Source organism: Lampetra fluviatilis, chromosome 40 (genome assembly GCF_964198595.1).
Source record: "Lampetra fluviatilis chromosome 40, kcLamFluv1.1, whole genome shotgun sequence".
Lineage (NCBI taxonomy): Eukaryota > Metazoa > Chordata > Hyperoartia > Petromyzontiformes > Petromyzontidae > Lampetra > Lampetra fluviatilis.
In genome coordinates, this window is record NC_136314.1 from 8,384,619 (window position 1) to 8,398,383 (window position 13,765).

The window sequence follows — 13,765 nt, forward strand, 5'->3', positions numbered from 1 at the left end:
GGTGCTCTGATAAGTACATACGAATGATGGAACTAAACTTTACTCTGGTTTCTCTTCAGAGCGAATAAATCTTTCGCCTTTTACTAAAGATTTCCGTGGAGAGGAACACTCGAGTGAGTCTTAAACTATTTTTCGTAACCCTGCTCTGGCAGGGTTTCCTTTAAAATAAAAAAAGATTGAGGTTTGCTGGATATGGGTGCGTCACGTCATGTAAAGAGAGGGGTGGGACACTTTGTGTTCATGGCGACAACTTTATGCAGCTATTATCTGACTAGCCATCTCCGACTCACTCCAAGGATGGGTGTATTGCAGTTACGGGTCCATTCCCTGTCCCCCTCTCTGGATGCAGGCGTACTTTTTACACCCCCCCCCAACCTCCATACATACGCTTGACGCACCCCTCCTCGAATACCTACTATAATCACCCAGTAATGTCTGTCCTTAACTCTCGTAACGTCACTCCACATCGACCAGCCCCCCTCATTAATTTTCAAGAGCAGCTGACATCCTCCAAATGGACACCTCCCCCCCATTCATAATTATTAGCGGTTGACGTCACTCCACATGGGGAGCCAAGGGGCCTCCTCTCCTCGGCGTCAACTTACAACCCTCACTACAAAGGCAGAACCCTCACGTCACGCGATCTCCGTAATGCTGTTGAGACATCAAAGTAAAAAGGACGTCATGATGAACAACGGATTATAACCGTAAAATGGAATAGGTCTGTGTCACCGCGCCTTTACAAATTGCACACGCATTAATGCAATGAATAGCACGTCGCCGTCTGCTTTTCACTTGCCAGTTTCAGATTTACTGCAATACACTTGTCCTTGGACGGGCAAAAGGCGTATGTTTAAAGAAAACATGCAGTGCCATATGTAGATAATAGATGACAGTTGGTATGTATAATACACATAATAAATGACGATACAGTATATTTATTCAAGTATATTTATTAAAAGAGACTTTATTTAAAAAACCTAACGGATGCTGACCAAGTTATTGGGCCATGTTTACGGGTCCGCCATTGGTCCAATACTGTAATTATGTACAATGAACACAATGCGAAGTAAACTATGTGCAGTATATTATTACCTTTACTTGAGTAACCCTCGTTTAAAAACATTAATGGAAATTAAATAATCACTGATTTAAAGTTGTATCAAAGGACGTTTTAATTTTACTAAAGTCGCGAAGAACAGGTCCCATAGGATAAATGGAGAGGGTGTTCCAATAAGTACATACGAATGATGGAACTAAACTTTACTCTGGTTTCTCTTCAGAGCGAATAAATCTTTCGCCTTTTACTAAAGATTTCCGTGGAGAGGAACACTCTAATGAGTCTTAAACTATTTTTCGTAACCCTGCTCTGGCAGGGTTTCCTTTGAAATAAAAAAAAGATTGAGGGAACTTGGTGCGGGTGCTTCACGTCATGTAAAGAGAGGGGTCGGACACTTTGTGTTCATGGCGACAACTTTATGCAGCTATTTATTATTTGACTAGCCGTTTCCGTCTCACTCCAAAGATGGGTGTATTGCAGTTAAGGGTCCATCCCCTGTCCCCCTCCTTTACTTGAGTAACCCTCGTATAAAACATTAATGGAAATTAATTAATCACTGATTTAAAGTTGTATCAAAGGACGTTTTTATTTTACTAAAGTCGCGAAGAACAGGTCCCATAGGATAAATGGAGAGGGTGCTCCGATAAGTACATACGAATGATGGAAGTAAACTTTACTCTGGTTTCTCTTCAGAGCGAATAAATCTTTCGCCTTTTACTAAAGATTTCCGTGGAGAGGAACACTCTAATGAGTCTTAAACTATTTTTCGTAACCCTGCTCTGGCAGGGTTTCCTTTAAAATAAAAAAAAGATTAAGGTTTGCTGGATATGGGTGCGTCACGTCATGTAAAGAGAGGGGTGGGACACTTTGTGTTCATGGCGACAACTTTATGCAGCTATTTATTATCTGACTAGCCATCTCCGACTCACTCCAAGGATGGGTGTATTGCAGTTACGGGTCCATCCCCTGTCCCCCTCTCTGGATGCAGGCGTACTTTTTACACCCCCCCAACCTCCGTACATACGCTTGACGCACCCCTCCTCGAATACTTACTATAATCACCCAGTAATGTCTGTCCTTACCTCTCATAACGTCACTCCACATCGACCAGCCCCCCTCATTATTTTTCAAGAGCAGGTGACATCCTCCAAATGGACCCCCCCCCCATTCATAATTATTAGTGGCTGACGTCACTCCACGTGGGGGGCCAAGGGGCCTCCTCTCCTCGGCGTCAACTTACAACCCTCACTACAAAGGCAGAACCCTCACGTCACGCGATCTCCGTAATGCTGTTGAGACATCAAAGTAAAAAGGACGTCATGATGAACAAGGGATTATAACCGTAAAATGGAATAGGTCTGTGTCACCGCGCCTTTACAAATTGCACACGCATTAATGCAATGAATAGCACGTCGCCGTCTGCTTTTCACTTGCCAGTTTCAGATTTACTGCAATACACCTGTCCTTGGACGGGCAAAAGGCGAGTGTTTAAAGAAAACATGCAGCGCCATATGTAGATAATAGATGACAGTTGGTATGTATAATACACATAATAAATGACGATACAGTATATTTATTCAAGTATATTTATTAAAAGAGACTTTATTTAAAAAACCTAACGGATGCTGACCAAGTTATTGGGCCATGTTTACGGGTCCGCCATTGGTCCAATACTGTAATTATGTACAATGAACACAATGCGAAGTAAACTATGTGCAGTATACTATTACCTTTACTTGAGTAACCCTCGTTTAAAAACATTAATGGAAATTAAATAATCACTGATTTAAAGTTGTATCAAAGGACGTTTTAATTTTACTAAAGTCGCGAAGAACAGGTCCCATAGGATAAATGGAGAGGGTGTTCCAATAAGTACATACGAATGATGGAACTAAACTTTACTCTGGTTTCTCTTCAGAGCGAATAAATCTTTCGCCTTTTACTAAAGATTTCCGTAGAGAGGCGGGCAACCCTGGCCGTGAGGCCAGTGGGTGCTCGGCCAATAGATATGGAGACCTGCCAAGCTGTGGAGATGATCCGGGATGAGCAAGCCACGTCAACTGCTGCGGAGGTGGAAACTGCCACAGCTCAACGGTCTGGAGTGCGGAAGGAGAGTGCCTTGGCTCAGTCGTCAGTCTCGACTGAGGGGAGCCAGCTGCTGGGGAGGCTGCACGTGCCTGCTGGCCTTGACAGGAGTGCTACGGACATCGGGGAGCCTGCTGGCCAGCGGGCACAGACTGCTAAGGAGAATGCAGAACCTGCATCGGCGGAACAGCACCAGGAACGTGCAGGCCGTAGGCGCGGTGGGCCGCGAGCAGGCTTCACGCCGGATCGTGCCAGACGCCACAACTGTGTCCGAGTTGCCTTCAAGGAGGACGTGCCAGAAGAGGTGACTATGGACCGCTCGATTTTTGTGCGAACTGTGGTTATGGGTATGCTGAAATTTGAGCCCATGGACCTATTTTGCTTGATAGCTTTGCCGGGCGGCAGAGCCTTTGATGTTAGTTTTAAGACAAGCAATTTACTACAGCGCTTTCTGACACGTTTTGAGGAAAAAGCAGGCGAGAGGCCCCTGTCTCTGCTCAAGCTGCATTTGCTGTCAGAATTGGACACGAAAATGGTGACGGTCTTTTTGTATAATGAATCGCTTCCCGATCATGATGTGGAGGTGTGGCTGCGACAGCATTGCCATCTGTTATCAAACTGCAAACGTGTCCAGGATTCACTGGGCATCTGGACTGGTGCTAGACAGTGGCGGGTGAGGCTGAGAACTGCGGTCGGTGCCCTGCAACACATTCCTAGCGCCCTCAACATTGGTGGGAGTAAAGGCTTCATTGTCTACGAAGGCCAACCCAAGCTCTGCAGAAGGTGCGGTAGACGGGGTCATCTAGCAGTGGCATGTGAAGCACGAGTGTGCTACTGCTGCAAGTCCCTGGATCATACAGTGGATAATTGCCAAGCCCCAGCGCAATGCAACCTCTGTGGAAGCAAGGACCATTTTTACCGGAACTGCCCTGAATCATATGCAAATATGGTCCGGGCACGTAAAAACCAGGCTGCTGATGAGAAAGCCGAACCTTTGTTGGAGCACACTCCACATAATTTGGTTGCTGATGATGTCGATGGAGCGACAGTCGTCCAGAGAGCGCCACTTTTGGAGCAGGAGGATGAAAGAAAGGAGCTGGAAGTGCTGCCTGTGGATGGAGGAGAATCTACGAGTCAGCAGGAAGACAGCTCCAGGGCCAATGTGATGGAGGAGGCAGTCTCTGAGCCAACTGTGGCTGACTGGGCAGTGGAAGCTGAGACGACAGAGGACGATGGAGAACGGCAGAAGAAAGTGGACAAGAGAGTGTCATTCGAGAGGACAGGCTGGCAGAAAGCAAAGAGGAAGAGGAGAGCACCGAGTGCCTCATCATGGTCTGTTCCAGGGAAATGCCCCCAATTGTCTGACTCTTCAACAGAAAACTTGGCTTCATCTGAAGAAGAGATAACAGCCAAGCTGAGCCAAGAGATTGGGTCTTACCCGAAATCTGTGCAAGCCGAGAGTTTGTTGGACCTTGTTGATGAAAATTGCTACTCATTGTTGGAGGACTTTTCTGCTGAGCCGGACTAAACACCCTTGGTCATGGCGCTCTCTGTTGCATCGGTCAACGTGCGAGGAATCTGGGGAGCAGCTAAACGTAAAGCAACGGTTCATTATTTGCGGACTCTAAAGAGAGACATTTATTTTTTGCAGGAATGCCACCTGCCTTATTCCCTCGACCAGGCAAAACTGACTGAATCCTGGGATGGACAATGTTTTTGGTCTGGGAGCAATGTTAACAGATGCTCTGGGGTTGCCATCCTCATAGGAAGCCGAAGTGTGGAGGTACAGGAGGCCCAGGAAGTTGTTCCTGGCCGACTGCATTATGTCGATGCCATATATAGAGGAACTGCAGTCCGTCTAATCAATGTATATGCTCCTACGCAGTGTTCGGAGCGAGTGGAGCTGTGGGGTAATATATCTGCCCTGCTGGTCACACAGAGACATGTTGTCCTGGGTGGAGATTTTAACTGCCCACTCAGCTTATCAGACGTTCTGCCTGCCACTGGGAGTCGGAGGATAGATCCTTCTTCTAGAGGGCTCAGTGCTTTAGTTAAAGATTTTGATTTGACTGATACCTTTAGGTTCTTGTACCCAGCACTTCCTGGCTTCACCTGGGTCAGTAGCTCTGGATCTTTGCATTCGAGAATTGATTTTATTTTTGTTTCTGCTAAGGTTACAGTGGAGCATGTAGAGACTGTGCCAGTCTCTTTCTCGGATCACAAATTGATTATGGCGAAGATTCAAATCCCAGGGGGAGTAATGTTAGGGAAGGGGATCTGGAAAATGAACACGAGTTTCCTGGAAGATGAGAAGCTGGTGAGGGCCTTCATTCAACATTATGTAGAATGGAGGAGCCTACAGTGTTGCTTCGGCACCATGGCTGAATGGTGGGAGATGGTTAAAAGTCGGACTAGGGGTTTCTATCAGGCACACAGCAAAAGGATGAGTGTTAGGAATGAGATGAAGGGCTTGAACGACAAGCTGGAGAAGGCATACCGGTTGCTGGAATTAGGTTTTCCTATGGTGGACGAAATAAGGCATTTAAAAGACAAGATTTCCTTGTCACTTGAAAATCAGGCAGCGCAGTTCGTTTTTAGGGCACGGGTTAGGGCAGTGGAAGAGGGAGAAAAGTGTACGCGTTTCTTTTTTAGAAAGTGCAGGAAACCCAACAGTGTCATCCATGAGCTCGTTAGCCCTAGCCTTGGTAGGCAGACACAGACGGAAGGTGTTGTTGAGGTTGCACGAGAGTATTATGCAGACCTCTATAGCCATAAAATATCGGAGGTGGACGCCCGGGATTTTTTTCTTGGGGAAGTTAAACAACAGGTCGAGGCCCCAGACGAGGTGAATGGGCAAATACAAATGGAGGAACTGAATAAGGCCGTGAGAGGTTTGCGGCTGCAAAAGACTCCTGGTAGCGACGGGATACCAGCCGAATTCTACGTCAAGTTCTGGGACACTATTAAACAGGACTTGTTGCAATTATACAGGGAAATCTTGGCTGATGGGCCAGTGCCGGAGTCCATGAGGGGAGGGGTTATATCCCTTATATATAAGGGGAAGGGGGCCCGCAGCGACATCGGGAACTGGCGCCCAATTACTCTGTTGAATACAGATTACAAGATATTGGCCAAAACCATTGCGGCACGATTGGGAAGTGTGGTGGCTGAAGTTACACAAGCAGACCAAACATGTGCTGTCCCAGGCAGACATATCTCAGACAGCCTCATCTTATTAAGGGAAGTCATAGAGTCCACAATAGAAGGGGGAGGGCCACTGGGGCTCCTTAGTTTAGATCAAGAGAAAGCTTTTGACCGCATATCACATGACTACTTGTTTTCAGTGTTGACTCATATGGGGATAGGAGAACAACTGGTTAGTTGGGTACAAAAGTTATATAGTAATCTTTCTAGTAGACTTTTGATAAATGGGGTCCTGTCTGAAGCTGTTCCAGTTCGATCGGGTGTGAGGCAAGGGTGCCCCATGTCACCAGTCTTGTTTGTTATTTGCATGGAACCTTTTGCCCAGGCTGTCAGAGCCAGTCAGAGGATTCGAGGGGTGTCCATCCCGGGGAGTGGAGAGCAGGTAAAAATAATTCTGTATATGGATGATATCGTGGTGTTCTGTAGGGATGTCTCCTCGGTATGGGGGGTTTTGGAGTTGGCGAGACTTTTTCACTTAGCCTCGGGATCTAGGATTAACCTGAGTAAGAGTGAGATTATGTTTTTTGGAAACCCTAAGCTCTTCGAAGGTTGCCCGACAGAGCTGAAAGTACAGGTGGAAGGGATTAGGATATTGGGGGTCACTTTTTACGTAAAGGATTCTGGAAAAAGGAACTGGAGGGAAAAGATTAAGGTTGTGAAGGGCAGGCTAGTCAGATGGATGACCAGAAGCCTTACTATGGAAGGGAAGATTTTGGTTTTGAAAGCAGAAATGTTACCTGTGCTCAATTACCTGGCATACATCTTTCCGCCAGGTGCACAAACGTTGCATTATATTGAGATGCTGTTTTTCAGGTTCATCTGGGGGGGTGGGATGGACCGGGTGAAGAGGGAGACCATGTATAAAAATCCTGCGAACGGTGGGAGGGGAGCCCCTAACGTCGCACGTACTCTGAGTACAATCTTTGTTTGTAATACAATTCGCTTGTTTTTTGCAGATGGGCTCCAGGCAAAAGCCTCATATTTTGTGCGATATAGACTGGCATGGCTCCTACGTAGATTAGGGATGGCTTCACTGCCTCTTTGTACGCCCCTCGCTTGGACGCAGGGGTGGCTGTGTGCTGCGGTTAGCAAGTACATTGCAGAATATGAGCCGGCCCTTGTAAGAGATTCGTGGCTCCCACGAAGTGTTCTTGCTGAGATGGTCAAGAAGGAGACCTGCGAAGGGGTACCAGGTGCACGGAGTGTCCTTCACCAGCAAATATGGGAAAATGTGTCTTCTGAGGCACTAACTAAGGTGCAAAGGGATATATCTTGGCTGGCGGTATGGGATAGGCTGACATGCAGAGCGTTTATGCATTCACGCCAATTGGCCCGCACTCCTAAGTGCCCAAGGGGCTGTAGTGCGGATGAGTATGCGGGTCATGTGTTTGTGCGATGTCCTTTTGCGAAGGAAGTGTGGGAGCTGTGCCAGCCTTTGTTAGCACCTTTCTATCCTGTCATGGTTAATGTGCCAAGCATTATTTGGGGAGTCTTTCGGCGAAGGGCGGGAAGGGCCTGGACTCAGGCATGGGCCATTGTTGGGGCTGTAAAAGAAGCCTTGTGGAAGGCGCGAGGTTTGATGACCAGGGGCACCGATATGACACCTGCAGATGTTTACCGCCTGACCTGCAGGCTGCTTTGGCGGGTGGTGGAGGTGGATAAGGCAAGAATGGGCAGTGAGGCAGCAAAAAAGAAATGGCAGTGGCCTCCACCTCCATGCCGCGCATGTTGACACAGGTAGCACTTGTGCAAATTAACTTAGCAATAGTACTGGGAATTGAGGAGTGAGACTCGGGTCGGCAATGGCGGATTCTTGTTTGCTATACAGTACATCTGATGGACCAAGAAAGAGTGTTGCGGTTGTCAGTACCTTCCATATGTTGCGGAACTGTGAGGGATTCTGTACCGGAGGCAATGTCCCTCTCGGGGGTTGTTGTTGTTACTTTGAAACTGTTGACTGTATATATTTGAAATAACCGCTTTTAAATACCTTTACTAAAGATTTCCGTGGAGAGGAACACTCTAATGAGTCTTAAACTGTTTTTCGTAACCCTGCTCTGGCAGGGTTTCCTTTGAAATAAAAAAAAAGATTGAGGGTACTTGGTGCGGGTGCTTCACGTCATGTAAAGAGAGGGGTGGGACACTTTGTGTTCATGGCGACAACTTTATGCAGCTATTTATTATCTGACTAGCCATCTCCGACTCACTCCAAGGATGGGTGTATTGCAGTTAAGGGTCCATCCCCTGTCCCCCTCCTTTACTTGAGTAACCCTCGTATAAAACATTAATGGAAATTAATTAATCACTGATTTAAAGTTGTATCAAAGGACGTTTTTATTTTACTAAAGTCGCGAAGAACAGGTCCCATAGGATAAATGGAGAGGGTGCTCCGATAAGTACATACGAATGATGGAACTAAACTTTACTCTGGTTTCTCTTCAGAGCGAATAAATCTTTCGCCTTTTACTAAAGATTTCCGTGGAGAGGAACACTCGAATGAGTCTTAAACTATTTTTCGTAACCCTGTTCTGGCAGGGTTTCCTTTAAAATAAAAAAAAAGATTGAGGTTTGCTGGATATGGGTGCGTCACGTCATGTAAAGAGAGGGGTGGGACACTTTGTGTTCATGGCGACAACTTTATGCGCCTATTTATTATCTGACTAGCCATCTCCGACTCACTCCAAGGATGGGTGTATTGCAGTTACGGGTCCATCCCCTGTCCCCCTCTCTGGATGCAGGCGTACTTTTTACACCCCCCCCAACCTCCATACATACGCTTGACGCACCCCTCCTCGAATACCTACTATAATCACCCAGTAATGTCTGTCCTTAACTCTCATAACGTCACTCCACATCGACCAGCCCCCCTCATTATTTTTCAAGAGCAGGTGACATCCTCCAAATGGACCCCCCCCCCCATTCATAATTATTAGCGGCTGACGTCACTCCACATGGGGGGCCAAGAGGCCTCCTCTCCTCGGCGTCAACTTACAACCCTCACTACAAAGGCAGAACCCTCACGTCACGCGATCTCCGTAATGCTGTTGAGACATCAAAGTAAAAAGGACGTCATGATGAACAAGGGATTATAACCGTAAAATGGAATAGGTCTGTGTCACCGCGCCTTTACAAATTGCACACGCATTAATGCAATGAATAGCACGTCGCCGTCTGCTTTTCACTTGCCAGTTTCAGATTTACTGCAATACACCTGTCCTTGGACGGGCAAAAGGCGAGTGTTTAAAGAAAACATGCAGCGCCATATGTAGATAATAGATGACAGTTGGTATGTATAATACACATAATAAATGACGATACAGTATATTTATTCAAGTATATTTATTAAAAGAGACTTTATTTAAAAAACCTAACGGATGCTGACCAAGTTATTGGGCCATGTTTACGGGTCCGCCATTGGTCCAATACTGTAATTATGTACAATGAACACAATGCGAAGTAAACTATGTGCAGTATACTATTACCTTTACTTGAGTAACCCTCGTTTAAAAACATTAATGGAAATTAAATAATCACTGATTTAAAGTTGTATCAAAGGACGTTTTAATTTTACTAAAGTCGCGAAGAACAGGTCCCATAGGATAAATTGAGAGGGTGTTCCAATAAGTACATACGAATGATGGAACTAAACTTTACTCTGGTTTCCCTTCAGAGCGAATAAATCTTTCGCCTTTTACTAAAGATTTCCGTGGAGAGGAACACTCTAAAGAGTCTTAAACTATTTTTCGTAACCCTGCTCTGGCAGGGTTTCCTTTGAAATAAGAAAAAGATTGAGGGTACTTGGTGCGGGTGCTTCACGTCATGTAAAGAGAGGGGTGGGACACTTTGTGTTCATGGCGACAACTTTATGCAGCTATTTATTATTTGACTAGCCGTCTCCGTCTCACTCCAAAGATGGGTGTATTGCAGTTAAGGGTCCATCCCCTGTCCCCCTCCTTTACTTGAGTAACCCTCGTGTAAACACATTAATGGAAATTAATTAATCACTGATTTAAAGTTGTATCAAAGGACGTTTTTATTTTACTAAAGTCGCGAAGAACAGGTCCCATAGGATAAATGGAGAGGGTGCTCCGATAAGTACATACGAATGATGGAACTAAACTTTACTCTGGTTTCTCTTCAGAGCGAATAAATCTTTCGCCTTTTACTAAAGATTTCCGTGGAGAGGAACACTCGAATGAGTCTTAAACTATTTTTCGTAACCCTGCTCTGGCAGGGTTTCCTTTAAAATAAAAAAAGATTGAGGTTTGCTGGATATGGGTGCGTCACGTCATGTAAAGAGAGGGGTTGGACACTTTGTGTTCATGGCGACAACTTTGTGCAGCTATTTATTATCTGACTAGCCATCTCCGACTCACTCCAAGGATGGTTGTATTGCAGTTACGGGTCCATCCCCTGTCCCCCTCTCTGGATGCACGCGTACTTTTTACACCTCCCCCTCCAACCTCCATACATACGATTGACGCACCCCTCCTTGAATACCTACTATAATTACCCAGTAATGTCTGTCCTTAACTCTCGTAACGTCACTCCACATCGACCAGCCCCCCTCATTATTTTTCAAGAGCAGGTGACATCCTCCAAATGGACCCCCCCCCCCCATTCATAATTATTAGCGGTTGACGTCACTCCACATGGGGAGCCAAGGGGCCTCCTCTCCTCGGCGTCAACTTACAACCCTCACTACAAAGGCAGAACCCTCACGTCACGCGATCTCCGTAATGCTGTTGAGACATCAAAGTAAAAAGGACGTCATGATGAACAACGGATTATAACCGTAAAATGGAATAGGTCTGTGTCACCGCGCCTTTACAAATTGCACACGCATTAATGCAATGAATAGCACGTCGCCGTCTGCTTTTCACTTGCCAGTTTCAGATTTACTGCAATACACTTGTCCTTGGACGGGCAAAAGGCGAGTGTTTAAAGAAAACATGCAGTGCCATATGTAGATAATAGATGACAGTTGGTATGTATAATACACATAATAAATGACGATACAGTATATTTATTCAAGTATATTTATTAAAAGAGACTTTATTTAAAAAACCTAACGGATGCTGACCAAGTTATTGGGCCATGTTTACGGGTCCGCCATTGGTCCAATACTGTAATTATGTACAATGAACACAATGCGAAGTAAACTATGTGCAGTATACTATTACCTTTACTTGAGTAACCCTCGTTTAAAAACATTAATGGAAATTAAATAATCACTGATTTAAAGTTGTATCAAAGGACATTGTAATTTTACTAAAGTCGCGAAGAACAGGTCCCATAGGATAAATGGAGAGGGTGTTCCAATAAGTACATACGAATGATGGAACTAAACTTTACTCTGGTTTCTCTTCAGAGCGAATAAATCTTTCGCCTTTTACTAAAGATTTCCGTGGAGAGGAACACTCTAAAGAGTCTTAAACTATTTTTCGTAACCCTGCTCTGGCAGGGTTTCCTTTGAAATAAAAAAAGATTGAGGGTACTTGGTGCGGGTGCTTCACGTCATGTAAAGAGAGGGGTGGGACACTTTGTGTTCATGGCGACAACTTTATGCAGCTATTTATTATTTGACTAGCCGTTTCCGTCTCACTCCAAAGATGGGTGTATTGCAGTTAAGGGTCCATCCCCTGTCCCCCTCCTTTACTTGAGTAACCCTCGTGTAAAAACATTAATGGCAATTAATTAATCACTGATTTAAAGTTGTATCAAAGGACGTTTTTATTTTACTAAAGTCGCGAAGAACAGGTCCCATAGGATAAATGGAGAGGGTTCTCCGATAAGTACATACGAATGATGGAACTAAACTTTACTCTGGTTTCTCTTCAGAGCGAATAAATCTTTCGCCTTTTACTAAAGATTTCCGTGGAGAGGAACACTCTAATGAGTCTTAAACTATTTTTCGTAACCCTGCTCTGGCAGGGTTTCCTTTGAAATAAAAAAAAAGATTGAGGGAACTTGGTGCGGGTGCTTCACGTCATGTAAAGAGAGGCGTGGGACACTTTGTGTTCATGGCGACAACTTTATGCAGCTATTTATTATTTGACTAGCCGTTTCCGTCTCACTCCAAAGATGGGTGTATTGCAGTTAAGGGTCCATCCCCTGTCCCCCTCCTTTACTTGAGTAACCCTCGTGTAAAAACATTAATGGAAATTAATTAATCACTGATTTAAAGTTGTATCAAAGGACGTTTTTATTTTACTAAAGTCGCGAAGAACAGGTCCCATAGGATAAATGGAGAGGGTGCTCCGATAAGTACATACGAATGATGGAACTAAACTTTACTCTGGTTTCTCTTCAGAGCGAATAAATCTTTCGCCTTTTACTAAAGATTTCCGTGGAGAGGAACACTCGAATGAGTCTTAAACTATTTTTCGTAACCCTGTTCTGGCAGGGTTTCCTTTAAAATAAAAAAAAAGATTGAGGTTTGCTGGATATGGGTGCGTCACGTCATGTAAAGAGAGGGGTGGGTCACTTTGTGTTCATGGCGACAACTTTATGCGCCTATTTATTATCTGACTAGCCATCTCCGACTCACTCCAAGGATGGGTGTATTGCAGTTACGGGTCCATCCCCTGTCCCCCTCTCTGGATGCAGGCGTACTTTTTACACCCCCCCCAACCTCCATACATACGCTTGACGCACCCCTCCTCGAATACCTACTATAATCACCCAGTAATGTCTGTCTTTAACTCTCATAACGTCACTCCACATCGACCAGCCCCCCTCATTATTTTTTTCAAGAGCAGGTGACATCCTCCAAATGGACCCCCCCCCCCCATTCATAATTATTAGCGGCTGACGTCACTCCACATGGGGGGCCAAGAGGCCTCCTCTCCTCGGCGTCAACTTACAACCCTCACTACAAAGGCAGAACCCTCACGTCACGCGATCTCCGTAATGCTGTTGAGACATCAAAGTAAAAAGGACGTCATGATGAACAAGGGATTATAACCGTAAAATGGAATAGGTCTGTGTCACCGCGCCTTTACAAATTGCACACGCATTAATGCAATGAATAGCACGTCGCCGTCTGCTTTTCACTTGCCAGTTTCAGATTTACTGCAATACACCTGTCCTTGGACGGGCAAAAGGCGAGTGTTTAAAGAAAACATGCAGCGCCATATGTAGATAATAGATGACAGTTGGTATGTATAATACACATAATAAATGACGATACAGTATATTTATTCAAGTATATTTATTAAAAGAGACTTTATTTAAAAAACCTAACGGATGCTGACCAAGTTATTGGGCCATGTTTACGGGTCCGCCATTGGTCCAATACTGTAATTATGTACAATGAACACAATGCGAAGTAAACTATGTGCAGTATACTATTACCTTTACTTGAGTAACCCTCGTTTAAAAACATTAATGGAAATTAAATAATCACTGATTTAA

General features: G+C 45.0%; 9 non-coding genes and 1 pseudogene across 9 annotated transcripts; all 10 read left to right on the forward strand.

Moving 5' to 3' along the window:
• Positions 1–39: 39 nt before the first annotated feature.
• Positions 40–155, forward strand: LOC144946318 (U5 spliceosomal RNA). The gene has a single exon (XR_013639819.1). It is a non-coding gene; the product is annotated as a U5 spliceosomal RNA (small nuclear RNA).
• Positions 156–1,263: 1,108 nt separating this feature from the next.
• On the forward strand, positions 1,264–1,379 carry LOC144946390 (U5 spliceosomal RNA). Its single transcript, XR_013639883.1, has one exon. It is a non-coding gene; the product is annotated as a U5 spliceosomal RNA (small nuclear RNA).
• A 354-nt stretch (positions 1,380–1,733) lies between these two features.
• Positions 1,734–1,849, forward strand: LOC144946391 (U5 spliceosomal RNA). Its single transcript, XR_013639884.1, has one exon. It is a non-coding gene; the product is annotated as a U5 spliceosomal RNA (small nuclear RNA).
• A 1,120-nt stretch (positions 1,850–2,969) lies between these two features.
• LOC144946357 (U5 spliceosomal RNA) lies at positions 2,970–3,023 on the forward strand (annotated as a pseudogene).
• A 5,748-nt stretch (positions 3,024–8,771) lies between these two features.
• LOC144946321 (U5 spliceosomal RNA) lies at positions 8,772–8,888 on the forward strand. The gene has a single exon (XR_013639822.1). It is a non-coding gene; the product is annotated as a U5 spliceosomal RNA (small nuclear RNA).
• Positions 8,889–9,999: 1,111 nt separating this feature from the next.
• Positions 10,000–10,115, forward strand: LOC144946340 (U5 spliceosomal RNA). Its single transcript, XR_013639840.1, has one exon. It is a non-coding gene; the product is annotated as a U5 spliceosomal RNA (small nuclear RNA).
• A 355-nt stretch (positions 10,116–10,470) lies between these two features.
• Positions 10,471–10,586, forward strand: LOC144946308 (U5 spliceosomal RNA). The gene has a single exon (XR_013639809.1). It is a non-coding gene; the product is annotated as a U5 spliceosomal RNA (small nuclear RNA).
• A 1,114-nt stretch (positions 10,587–11,700) lies between these two features.
• On the forward strand, positions 11,701–11,816 carry LOC144946373 (U5 spliceosomal RNA). The gene has a single exon (XR_013639867.1). It is a non-coding gene; the product is annotated as a U5 spliceosomal RNA (small nuclear RNA).
• A 354-nt stretch (positions 11,817–12,170) lies between these two features.
• Positions 12,171–12,286, forward strand: LOC144946392 (U5 spliceosomal RNA). The gene has a single exon (XR_013639885.1). It is a non-coding gene; the product is annotated as a U5 spliceosomal RNA (small nuclear RNA).
• A 356-nt stretch (positions 12,287–12,642) lies between these two features.
• Positions 12,643–12,759, forward strand: LOC144946322 (U5 spliceosomal RNA). The gene has a single exon (XR_013639823.1). It is a non-coding gene; the product is annotated as a U5 spliceosomal RNA (small nuclear RNA).
• Positions 12,760–13,765: the final 1,006 nt, after the last annotated feature.